Here is a 12,846-nt window from a genome sequence, read left to right on the forward strand (position 1 = left end):
ACACGATGCATCACCTCCTCAATATTAATATATATTACTATACATGGCTTTCATCGACAAATTCAAGCAGTCGGATATATATGAACTCCCCTTTTTATCGTATCTGCTCTTAAAAAAGACACTTCCTGAATGTAGCGAATGTAACAGATAAAAGGCAAAAACAAAAAAAGCACGTCCGCATCGCGATGCATCGATGCAATGATGCAATGATTAATTTCAACACCCCTATTGGGACAGACGGCTTGTTTCTTTAGGCTAACTACTGTATATTAGCTTTAGCCTGGCTGGTAGCAGCTTTCTGCGGTGGAAAATGGCTGGGAGATATCGTGATTACGTTGCATTAATCAGGTGATTTAGTACATAAAACACTGACTACTGTAGCTTCACTAGCCATCGAAAAGCATGTGCATCACTGTCAGCGGAAGCTGCCGCTTACGGTACTTTTCTACACGAGGGAGATAGAGTTGCACGATATTGACAAAATGTGATATTGCGATATCGATTATGAATATTGCAATATCGATATTAATTTCCATATTTTTAAACATGTAAAATTACAAAAGTTACGGGAAAACGCATCAAAATAGATTCATAACAAATTAAACAAGTTTTCTTACAACACACGGTTTATTTCAACTGACTGTCATATTGGACTGGTCCAACATGAATAAATAAATAAATAAGGACCATGTCTACAGAACAGGACATGTTTTACTGGTTGGACAGTATCAAATATATAAATAAAGAGAACAGGACATGTTTTACTGGTTGGACAGTATCAAATATATAAATAAAGAGAACAGGACATGTTTTACTGGTTGGACAGTATCAAATATATAAATAAAGAGAATAGGACATGTTTTACTGGTTGGACAGTATCAAATATATAAATAAAGAGAACAGGACACGTTTCTTTTTCTTCTCTGATTCGTTTTGTTGTCTCTATCTATTTCTTCACTTACGCTGTCACTCTGTCGAAATATGCACACACGTCACATGGTACGCTCCATAGGGTTTGTCACATAATGGACCCGTGCACTGACGTGCACTAACATGTGAAAGTGGCACGGTAACTGGCCAATGAAACATGATCATTATAGCGCATTAAGCGAGCTCTAAATCAAACACAACTAAGCCACACAGCCAACGGACGGGACACAGCGCTCCGCAAAATAAAACAAATATTGTATTCTTATTGCGACACTTTCGATATATTGCGATAACGATATTGAGTCGATATATCTTGCGCCCCTCGATATAATATTGCGCAACGTGATATTGCGATAACGATATTGAGTCGATATATCTTGCACCCGTAGCGGGAGAGCCTCACTTCCCATAACAATAAACCCTGTGGGTCTAACGTTACGTCACATACACACGTTGCCCACATGGCTACCTGTCTTAAAGGGGAAGGGTCGGCCGGTAACAATCGTGTAAAAGGAGAACGGTGAAAGTTGACTTTTCTATCAAGCAGCAAAAACGTTTTAGCGTCAACATCGCAACCTCCTGCACATCGCGATGTAGACGATGAAACGAAATATCGTGCAGCCCTAGTAGGAGCAGTGGACTGCTATACATAGACCACGTGTAACCTGCTTCAGCCTAACATTGCCATGTTAAACCCACCGACACCTTTTGAATGATGCATTTTCTCCTGCATCTCTTGGTCGGTTTCCACGGTCACTGTGTACACAAGGTCATTTAGTTTCTGATCAATAGCTTGTATCGAGCCTACACTCCCCCACACCACCCCCTTGTTTCTGAAATGGCCGTTAAATCGATGGGAACAAATGAAATTAAGCTCCTGGGCGGCTCGGAGGAGCAAATGATCTTACTGTGATTAATAACACACTGTAAACGCATCTGTGCTGGGCACATCACATCAGAGGGTATTTCCTTGCCTCGGCTTGTTTCCTCGGGGTAAGACTAAGAGAATAAAGCTGTGGTAATGGTGTTTATCTGGGGGAGCACCATTTGGTAGAACATTGAAACAAGAACAAATGGTTTTGTTTGCACAGATGTAAGTATGTTACTCTTAGAGACTAAATTAAAAAGGATTATGCGGAACGCAGGTTACCAAGAATCTTGTCATTGAGGATAGAATCCACACACCTTGAAGATGTAAGGGCAAGATTTTGAGTGTCGAAATTATACAATGTCCTAAGACTTTGAGCTTTGAGGTTGTAAGAGGTTTGTTAACAGATGTCAAATGGCTAGATCACTTCAAAAATATATATCTCGCTAAAACTGATCTATAAAACAAAACGTGATTTGTATGTATTGGAATATGACATGTCATTCATGTTGTAGACAGCTAATAATAAACCAAATCAAGTTATCTGGCTCACTGTGCATCCTACTTCATGTTATACCCCAAGCACTTTTTTTCGTAACAATGAAGTATCAAAAACTGAGGAGGACACGCTATTGGATGCTGTCCTCCTCTCCTACTTAAATGCCTAACGAATCTATCTCTCTCTCTCTCTCTCTCTCTCTCTCTCTCTCTCTCTCTCTCTCCCTGACCCTGTCTTTCATTGGTTGAAGCCTGAAAATATTGTAAACAAATTAATAACATAACTAATTCCACTGGTCGGACTGTTCAGCTCTGGTTCAGACTGATATCTCCGGTTCAGGCTGGTCCTTATCCTCAACACGTGCCTTTTTCAGTCGCGGAAAATACTGTTCAATACTCATCTGGATTGAAGCAGCAAACATTCAGTGTAAGAGTAAAAAATGACATAACATTATTTATAATACGTTTATTTGATTCACGGCTGCTATATAGTGTTTTGACCTCAACAACCCAACTGCATTTTACCGCAAACTTGCGACTAGTTAACTTTCTAAAGCAGGCGCAATCGCTTGTTTGCTAAGAGTCGGGTCGGGACTAAACGTTGTATTCAGAATATAAAATATTTTTATAGCACTTTTTAATGTGTGATTGTGTAAAGGTGTTCACTAGGGGTAGTACGGTTCACAAAATCCACGATTCGGTTCGTATCACGGTTTTAGGGTCACGGTTTTTGGTTCTGTACGGTTCTTGTTATTTTTTCTTTTAATCTTCAACACTCCAGAAATATACTTCAGCATATGATATATAGCTAAAATTAGCATATTGAATGCATGTTGCACAATACATGCACACAGTGGCAGTTCAATCTATTGTTTTATTTCCGCTGTCATCATAGGTAACAAGAAATTCAAAATGTTCCCACACACCAGACTATATACGACGCTGGTGCATCCTCCAACTCCGGGCAGCCTTCCTCATCTCTCCCGCTTACCATTTCTGCATGTGACGTGACCTGCAGCACTCCACACTCCACCTGAGGAGCGGTCGGCTCGGCGCCTCTCAAAATCTGACGAAGGTCTTTTAAACTGACCTTTGTCGATCAAAAAAACTGACAGATTCAGCAACTGTATGGCCTATTTCTCGCGTAAAATGTTTTCAGAAACACTTTTCGGTGAACTATTTTTGTAAAATATGAGATCGTATTCAGAACGAGACGCCATTAGAGTCTGTTTTGAAATTCGGGAGCAGCAAGAACCACATGACGCGTTCGTCCAATCAGCTGCCATGTGTTGCGTTCGTCACGCTCATCCCCCTCGTCGTTTCCAGTAAGGCAAATAAAATGCCGATACAGATAATCTGCAAACTACCAAAAAACGGGCCGATAACTGGTTTATCACTAATATAAATGACATTGTCAGCACAATAAGTTCACTGAGTCTGAGAGCTGTTCTTGTCTTTACTAATAAAGCTCAGTTGCTCCTGTCTTTGCCGAGATGCAGGGCCACCGCAGCAGACTCGCTGTGACAGACCGTGGAAAAGTTGGTTTTATATTGGACGTTGGATATTCGACACATTCAAAAATCTATTATGCAGCTTTACCTTCCAATATAAAACCAACTTTACCACGGTCTGTGACAGCTCGTCCTCGCTCGCTGCGCAGGAAGCTACATACGCTGTTTTTGACGTGATTTAACATAATATTCTGATTGAATGGGTTGCAAAAATCTGCATATAATTAGGAAAGTGAGGACTGCGTTTATAATGTGATCTAACATAATATTTGACGGAGCACAGGGCCCCGTAGATGTCCTGTGCCCCTGGGCAAGTGACCAGTTGCCCTAATGGTTAATCCGGCCCAGATTGGAAGGGTTTGTGGTGACTTTGCCTGGAACGCTACCAAGTCGTGAGTCGTGACTTGAAGTCGTAACTTACGGGCTAAAAATTGTGTCTGGAACGCAGCATTAGTAGCGGTCTTGTTGAATAGCAACAGTGCTATAACTTGTAACAAATTCCATGAGAAGATTAGAACCAACTAACCTTCCCTAACCTTTCTGTGGCACTCAAGTCTCAAGTCCATTCATTTCTACTGAAGATGTACATTAAAACTAGTTTCATATTTAAAGGCTAAGTAATTTCCTATAAGCAAACATAGGAATAGGAGTAAACAGATTTGTTGGGTAGGGCTGTTGCGGTTACTTCATTACACTCCCACCTAAGGGTGTCACGATTTCGATTTTAAATCGAAATTGATCAAAATGAAGTCACAATCTTGAATATCGAATTAAAAAATGGAATCGTCGATACTGCCACGCCCCCATGTCACGTCCGATTGCCTTGTCAAGCGGAAAAAAAACACGCGTTGAAGTGCTGCGAGTAAGTCAACCTCCTGTAACTTAGCTAGAGCCAGTCAAAAGATAGCATGGCAACCGCAGATGCTGGAGACCCATCGACAAAACTTGAGCCCCCTCCTCTTTCACTGAAGTGTGTGAAAGTGTGGAAGTATTTGGATTTCCAGTGAGTTATGTTGACAACGTTCGCGTTGTCGACAAAAAAGCCACAGTTTGCAAGCTCTGCTATGTGCGTGTACTATATTCTGTGTGTTTACCATTGCGCATTAGCCTAGCAGCTAGCGGGTATTCCTTCTGCTTATAGCTTTATCCCAACAAAACCGCACGGTTGAATTTCAGCCTGCATGCACGTTTTGTAGCCTAAACAGCAGCTTATATTGGTTATATTAGAGAGAGCAACAAATCGCCCTCTTTGCTATCGGTCTGCTCAGCTGCTGTGCTGGCTCGATGGTGTTTTAAGCCCCCAACTAAGCCTTCAAGGCAGCGCTGCAACCGTTGTCTTCAACCATAACCATTGGCTAATCCTAGTGCCTTCCAGGTAGCGCTGCCTGGAAGACGACGTTGGGGGCTTCAAACACCAAACTCCGTGTGGTGCGATGCGTCCAAGGAGGTAAGCGTCTGTCAACAACCTGTAGCTCCTATGGCGCCATTTTGATGCTAACAAGCCATCACCCGCCATTAGCATTCCATTGACTGCCATTCATTTTGAAGTCACTTTGACAGCGAATAACTTTACATCTGAAGCGTTTAAAGACTATTTGTCCATTGATTATTTCTAAAGAAACACGACAATGTATAAAAGGCTCCATTACCTTGTACCTCACGTTATGGCTCCGTAGTAGACATTTTTGTAAAAATAGGCATAACCACGCGACTTACTGTCGCACAGTAGAGGAATTACCGTATAGTACAGGAGAAGCTCGCAGGCAGTTTCGACTCACATTAGCTGTTTTTAAATACTAATGTTAACTAGCATTTTAGTTAGCAATAATTAGCCTGTGTCCATGTTTTCTCCTTACATATACCTACGCTCTCTGTCTCTGCAAGATTCTGAATGATTGAGATTTCTCTTGGCACAGCTACCAGAAGACTTTCAGACAGGTTGCTCACGTCACATTTACGTTGTCTCTCTCAGTTGGAGGCTGAGCAGTAACGCTCAGCGCTCATCGGAAAAGTGCTTCTAATATCCTTCACTGGTCTCTGTCCAGAGCAACGGGATCTGTTATTGTGTATACTGTCTATGGATGCGTATGCCCTCAGGATTGTTGGTAAACACTCCTGAGTGGTTTTTTCTTTTTACTTTATTGACAAATTGTCAAGTTTCCAATTGACTGAAGATATGTTATTGTTACATTATGTTGTTAATAAATGTTTTAAATTTGACAATGTAATGTGGTACATTGCGAACAAAGGTCATATATTACATACTTGTCTAGTCTAAAAATGGCATAGCAACCTGTGCTTTAAAAAAAAGAGGTAAAAATCGAGACGAATCGAACCGTGACCTTAGAATCGAAAATGTAATCGAATCGAGGATTTGGAGAATCGTGACCCCTACTCCCACCGCAGGAGTCAAGCTTATCACCACAGTAACGTACTTTTTTTGTTGTTCTTGCAAGCGTGTTCAGTAGTCTGACCAGACCAATATTCCTGTAAAGTCAACAATGGAGGTTTATGGCACAGAGGAATAAGCTATATCAGGCTTTGGCTGCTCAGACAATACTATTTTGTTATTCGTTTTGGTCTTTTTTATAGGATTAAGACAGCAAGAAAAATATAAAATGCTACCAGCCTTTAACTTTTAGAATGTAACTATACTGTATGTTGCTATTGATAATACTTTTATTATTCTTTCTAGTTCTTCCTTCGCACAACTTCCCCAGGTCCAGTGCATGCTGTGTCCTCAGCAGTTGGCACACAATAATAATACATCTTTGATGCTGAAGCCTGTTTTTGCCAACCGTGAGAATTCCCTGCCAAGGCTGAATCAGGCTAGTCAAGCTATGTTGAATTGCTTTTTAGGAAATTTGCCTTGGCTGTGATTTTTGGGTTATTATTATTTTTTTTTACCATCATAAACCATTCTCTTCTGTGCTTTTGATATAGTGCTTAGGAAACAAGAACTGAACAAGGCATTAGTTGTCCTGTCTTTCTCTGTGGTGGGAGATGTAGAGTAGGGGGCGGGGGGGTTGTCCATAAAGCTCACTTATGGTCCGACAACAAGGCAGGTTTCAAAAGGCCTTGGTTGAAAGAAGTGCAGGAAGAGCAAGAAAAAAAGCCAAGTTTGACGTGCAGAAGGCAACAGCAGTGAGTCTAGCATTTGCATCCACTTATATGGATGCATACTTAGCTGTGATGTGTCAACACGTGGGATAAAATGAAGAGCTTTGCACTACCCTCTGATAAATGTGGCCATTTCTAAAAGCTCACACAGCAAAAAATGGGCAAGAGTCGGGCTTGCGGGGTAAGGTGAGATTCCTTGTTACAGATGCAGCCTCTACATGAACTGTACACCTTCACTACTCGATCTGTATAGCTCATACACTAAATTTCTCTCTCTTCCTGTCTTTTTAAATGTCATCGTCATTATCACTTCATTAAACCAGAATGGTATATTCACAAGCAGTTGATGCTGCCGCTGGTTGCCAAGAGAGATGGCAGGGCCCTGTGAGTTGGGTCCCGCGAGGGCTTCGAGCCGCGGCGCTACTGTGGCCGAACCACCACCCGACGTGTGATGTTTTTCTTTTAGACACGCTGTAGAGCCGCTCTCTTTCTGTTGCTGCACAGATGGGTGGTACTCTAATATTCATAAGGGCTACACTAACTTTGATCTGGCTTTGCATTTGCAGCATGCGTCAGATCGAGATGGAGAGAGAGAGTGGATGGGAAGGGAAAAAGCGGGTGAGGTGAAAGCGGAGTGGGACGTTGTCCTACTGGCCAGGCACCCCTAACTCCTTCCTGTGCCATTTTTTTCTTTGCTCCTCAGTTCCTCCAGGCCCTGTGCACTTTCTATTATGCATGAGTGTCATAAGCAGTACAGTGGATCTGCTGGCCACAGACACAGAGCAGACATCCCCACAGCTGTATGAGGGGGGGATTTGATCTGATATACAAAAACCAAGCGCATACTGTAGCATGGACTTTGGGTTCTTTTAACAATAATGACAAGCGACAATTTGAATCCCTGAACGTTCCTAGTTTTCATGCTAAGTTCTGCTCCCCTCAGTTACTGTTGCTATATAAGTTTTCCAATGATTACAATGATATGGTGGCAAATTTACCACTCAAAATGTGTGCTAAATTTTGAAACAATGGGTCGTTGATTTCACACATTTTTGGTCGTGATCTTCAATCGTGCTGGCTGAAATAACAACCCTGGGAGATTTCTCAGCTAGATAATTAGTGTTAATTCTGTGAGTTAGCCCTAATGGTAACTAATAATAATAATGAGAACCCTGAATATGAATTTGACGGCTACTTACATGATAGGGGTTGTGTATTGATGCCAAAAAAACAAAAGAAAAAGCAAAAAAGGGCTCAAAATAGAAATAAAGGAGCACCATTTTTCTATTGCAGTTTAGAGCTAGTTATCCCTAGTATTATAGTAGAGCATTATAGAAACACAGTATACATTTATGCTTCTTTGTTAGCATTGTCAAACAAAAAGTTTCCCTACATGTGAAAAGGCAAAGCGTTCAGCAAATGTATCTCAGGTAAATTTCCCCAAATCCAATACAGAGCAGGCCAAAGCCGTCGACGCATCCCTGAACTCTGATATGTAAGGGATAATAAAAAATAAAAAAATTTAGGGAGATTTAAGTCCTGCATCACCTTATCGGGGTTCAATTTGCAATAATGACCCACCTACTCGACACCCTTTCCTGCTCATTACATGTTGACTTACTAAAGAAATACTTTGACGCAAAACACTGATTTAGAAATGGTCCTCCATTTTTCTCCATTTTCGAGTCTATGATCAGAACTGTGTCCATAACAACGGTCGGGTATTCATAGCAGCGGTCTGCTATTCAGAAACAACAGACTGTAGAATGCCATATTTGACCAATCATAATCGAGTATTCAACAAAGCTGTTTCATAAAGTACGTTAGTAGCGGGACTGGTGCTAAACCGGCTTCTATGCAGTGGATGTGTCGGTACTGAACAGGGCTTCCAACGCAAGCTGTAACTTCACATAATATCGTAGGTAGCTAATGATATGCTAACTAGGGGTGTCACAAATCTTTAAATACACATTTCGATTTTACTTTTGATTTGATTTTTAAGGTCACGATTAGATTTTCGATTAATCCCGTCAACCTTGAAAAACCGACGTTTTTGCACGGTTTGTTTTTGCTTTTTCCAACGTTTCAAATTGTAAAATTTTTCTTCTACACATTTTCAGCGCTTATTTATACGTCCCATATTTTCTGATATAAAACAAAAATTGAAAACGGGTCAATTTGACCCGAAGTCAACACAAGGGTTAAACTATTTAAAAAAAATTTTTTTACAGGGACAGTCCACAATTATAGATAATAATAATAAAAAATAAAAAAATTTCAAAATAAAACAAATATAGTAAACCCACTTTATACATTATTTACAGTGTTTTTTCCCAAAACTTGAGTATTTTTTGGGTATGGGGCACTTAGAACTGAGCAATTGCTAATACTGTCAACACCTGTGCTTTTCCTACTACAGTATGACAATGGAAAAGGCCTAATCAATCTAAAGCTTGACAGGCTCGCTCTATGTCTAATTTGTGAAGCTATGATTGGACAATCTTTGTTTGGGAAAGATATAGTGAATGGTTAATTGATCTCAAAAAAAGGAAGCCTTGCTGTAAAAAGCCCAAAGGTATCATTTATTCTGTTTTAACTTTATGTCACGTTTATAATAAAGCTTTAACCATTAAGTATTGTTTCTGCCCTCAAAGAATGTCAGAGGATGGGACTCATTGCCCTGATCATTTACAGTATACAGTATATTCTGTGCGTTTGCCTACCTGTGCTGTGGTGGGGCCCGAATAGAGAAATGGCTTTCTTCTCTGCTCCAAGCCCAAGTCCATCTATTAAGGTGTGTTTATCATTCATAGTGACCCAGGTTAAGTGTCCTGAGAATTATATTTAAGGCTGCGGGTCCCAGTTGGCAATTAAGTACAATTCATTACAGCAGACACACAGGCCCTACAAGGGAACATGCAAGAGCCGTGGCAAAACACTGTAGCAAGCAGGGGAGAGAGACACCGATCTGGGAGAGGAGGGAGCGGAGAGTGTGAAATTGATGTAAAACAGGATGGATATGTGTAGGAGGGAATCATTGTGAGAAAAGAGGCAGATTGTTTGTGTAGAAGAGGTGTGTATCGAGGAGAGGAAGAGTATTAAAATACAGATAAACAAGATTGTTGGTAGGCCGAGTTGGTTTAGAAGAAAGAGTGGGGCTGTGTTTACCAGTGACAGCGTGGCTGCAGCCTTATGTTTATCGGTGTTTTTAGCCCCCAACGTCTCCTTCCAGGCAGCGCTGCCTGGAAGGCACTAGGATTAGACAATGGTTATGGTTATGGTTAGTGTTAGGTGCCTTGAAGTCAACGGTCGCAGCGCTGCCTGGAAGGAGACGTTGGGGGCTTAAAACACCATCGAGCCAGTCTTAGCTGCTGATGTGGTCTGCCAGTATTGGCCCTCTTCTCAGAGAGAATTTCATGCCTTTCATTTGTTGCATTTTGATGTTGAGAGTGTAAGATGTTTGGGTGTTTTCTTGCCCTGCAATACTGATACTTTTTTGAATGTGCGACCCCCAGCTGATAAGGGTGCAGTGTTCAAAGAGCTTTTTTTGTTTACCACATGAAACATACCTAAAGCATTTGAACTAACTGAATTACTCTTTTAGATTGCCCTTTGGTGCTGCGGTGTAAACTTTGTGTTTCATGTTTTTAAAATTATAATCGGACTTCTACTCTCTGTGGCTGCATTATGTAACGCAATTGTATAGGTCCCAAGTTTTCTGTATCTGCTGACGTAAACTCACGCAGCCAGATTTGCTGAGCACTTTTAATCTAATTTGTCCCATATTCTGAGTCTGGCGCTCTGCGTGTTGTTTATCAGTCAGGCGCAGCAGCCTAGAAGCGCACTTCCTGCCATCTGAGGTGCACTTTGCATGTTTAGTGGTTGGAAGATTAATACAAATGCACTCATATTTGTTTCAGCCAAAATCATCACTGCTGTAGCCGTATTTACTTTACTGTTGGAGTTGGCCTTGAAGGCACCCAAGGCCCAAAGTCCTCGCACGCACCTTTCCCAATTCAGGCCATAATGAGAACGGTCCCACCGGTGTGAGGAGCTATTCATTTTACTCAGAATGAAATTGATATAATCGAGCTCCCTCTTGGAAGCAGAATTGCATTGTATGGGGAGCGCCTTATTGCATCGATTCTGCCCAAAAGTAAACAAAACATTAAAATGAAAAATCTTAATTCAATGCAAGCCTTGTACGTCTATTCATTTCACAAACGTTTTCTGAATTATTTGAACGCTCCATTGATCTCATTGTAAACAGGCTTTAGTGTATTCATAGAGCCTTCTTTGTGATAAAAAAGATTTTTTTTTTTCGGAAGTGTTCTTGTAAAACTTACTTACTGAGCCTCCCTCTTCTTTACAGATTCTTCAAAGGCCCATTTTAGTGAGTATGAAAAGGAAATGTACCACTGCATACATTATTCTAACACAAAACCGTATCTAACCATAGAGTTCATAAATACTGCACTGTTCATGAATGGCAGGCTTTAAATACCCGTTATGCAAACCTACCACCCCTTCAATCTCCCCCTTCCTCCTTTTATTCTTCCTCTGCCTTACCTTGCTTCCGGCTTCTCCTTGCCATAATTATTCATTCATTTGGCTTTCTCATTGCATGCACATTGGCTAAGAGGTGCTGTAATCAGTTTTCTGATGGGAGGCATTTTCCCCTGTAATCCAACAGAGCGTATGCCAGGTCTCACTCTGGGTCTTTTCATATGGGAGCAGAAGAGGCTGTGCCTCTGGAGGCTTAACATTGTTAATGTGAATGGCTTTTTGCATTTCCTGCCATCACTGTCAACACCGCATGCCCTCTCTATAAAGTGCCACACAAAGCAGACACTGTTTGAGGTGCGTTCCATTTTTTTTACCTGAGGTACAGGTATTAATGCTGTTATTAGGTGTGCACGCTAGTGTTTGCGTGTGTGCGTGTCGGCCCTCCCCCGCATTTGGCGACTGGCGAGTGTTAATTTTGGACCCTGCACACACGGTACAATGTTTTTAAGGAGGAAGTAGGCCTATCAACAGAAATAGATTTTTGAAATTATCATCATGGGAAAATAGGTCGATAACAGCTTCAGAATTTCGATGTCGATACAACGTGCTTAGGCAAATGTTTTATTCGCCTCTTCGCTCATGTAGAACGGAAGTGAACGGGAGGCGGATAATTGCCTATGTTCATTTTGTGCATGTGTGACCGTGCCTTTACAGAGCTGCGAGCGTGGCCGTGGACTCTTAGTCTTGTTAGCTAAATTATTACTTAACGAGAGGGAAAATCCATAATTACGGCTATATCACAGTATCAGCAGTACACTTTGATCAGAAAACCTAATAGCTTCACTTCCTGCCCCTCTGTGATTGCCTGCCCAGTTTCACCTGTCCCTCATTACCCTTCCTTCCCCAATATGTATTTAGTCTTTGTGCCAGTTCTTCTACTTCATAGTGTTCCAGCGTTTTCTCCTCTTGCATTCCTTGTTGGTAATTAGACCTAGCTTTTTGTGCCTTTGCCTAGTGTTTTCTTAGATACCTCTGTGCTTGAGTTTTGAGTCCTGCATTTGAGTCCACTGTCGGTTTGTACCACTGTCACACTCTCTGGGCAAAAAATGCTAAATTAAACACACAGTGAATAAACAATGCTGTTCTTCCATATTATAGACCATATCTTGGCATTACTGATAGCATGCATGACTGTTAAATCACTAATATAACTTTCCTGCCATGTACTTATTTGCAGAAGGCTGAGGTAGCAGAGGAAACATGGCTAACGGGTGTCAGGTTTTCCTTCTTTTTTTTTTATATATGGAAACAAAGTAGCTACTACAACATTAATGATGCCTCCAACTGTCAGAAATGTCTTATGTTTTGGTTTGCCGATTTGTGTGGATAGCTATTAGTCTGTGTTGTTGATGC

General features: G+C 41.2%; 1 long non-coding RNA gene across 1 annotated transcript in view; it reads left to right on the plus strand.

Annotated features, from left to right (window-relative positions):
- LOC116039809 overlaps positions 1-12,846 on the plus strand; it is a 196,067-nt gene that overhangs the window by 41,033 nt on the left and 142,188 nt on the right. The window lies entirely within an intron of this gene.

The sequence above is a fragment of the Sander lucioperca genome, chromosome 20 (assembly GCF_008315115.2).
Source record: "Sander lucioperca isolate FBNREF2018 chromosome 20, SLUC_FBN_1.2, whole genome shotgun sequence".
Taxonomy (NCBI): Eukaryota; Metazoa; Chordata; class Actinopteri; order Perciformes; family Percidae; genus Sander; species Sander lucioperca.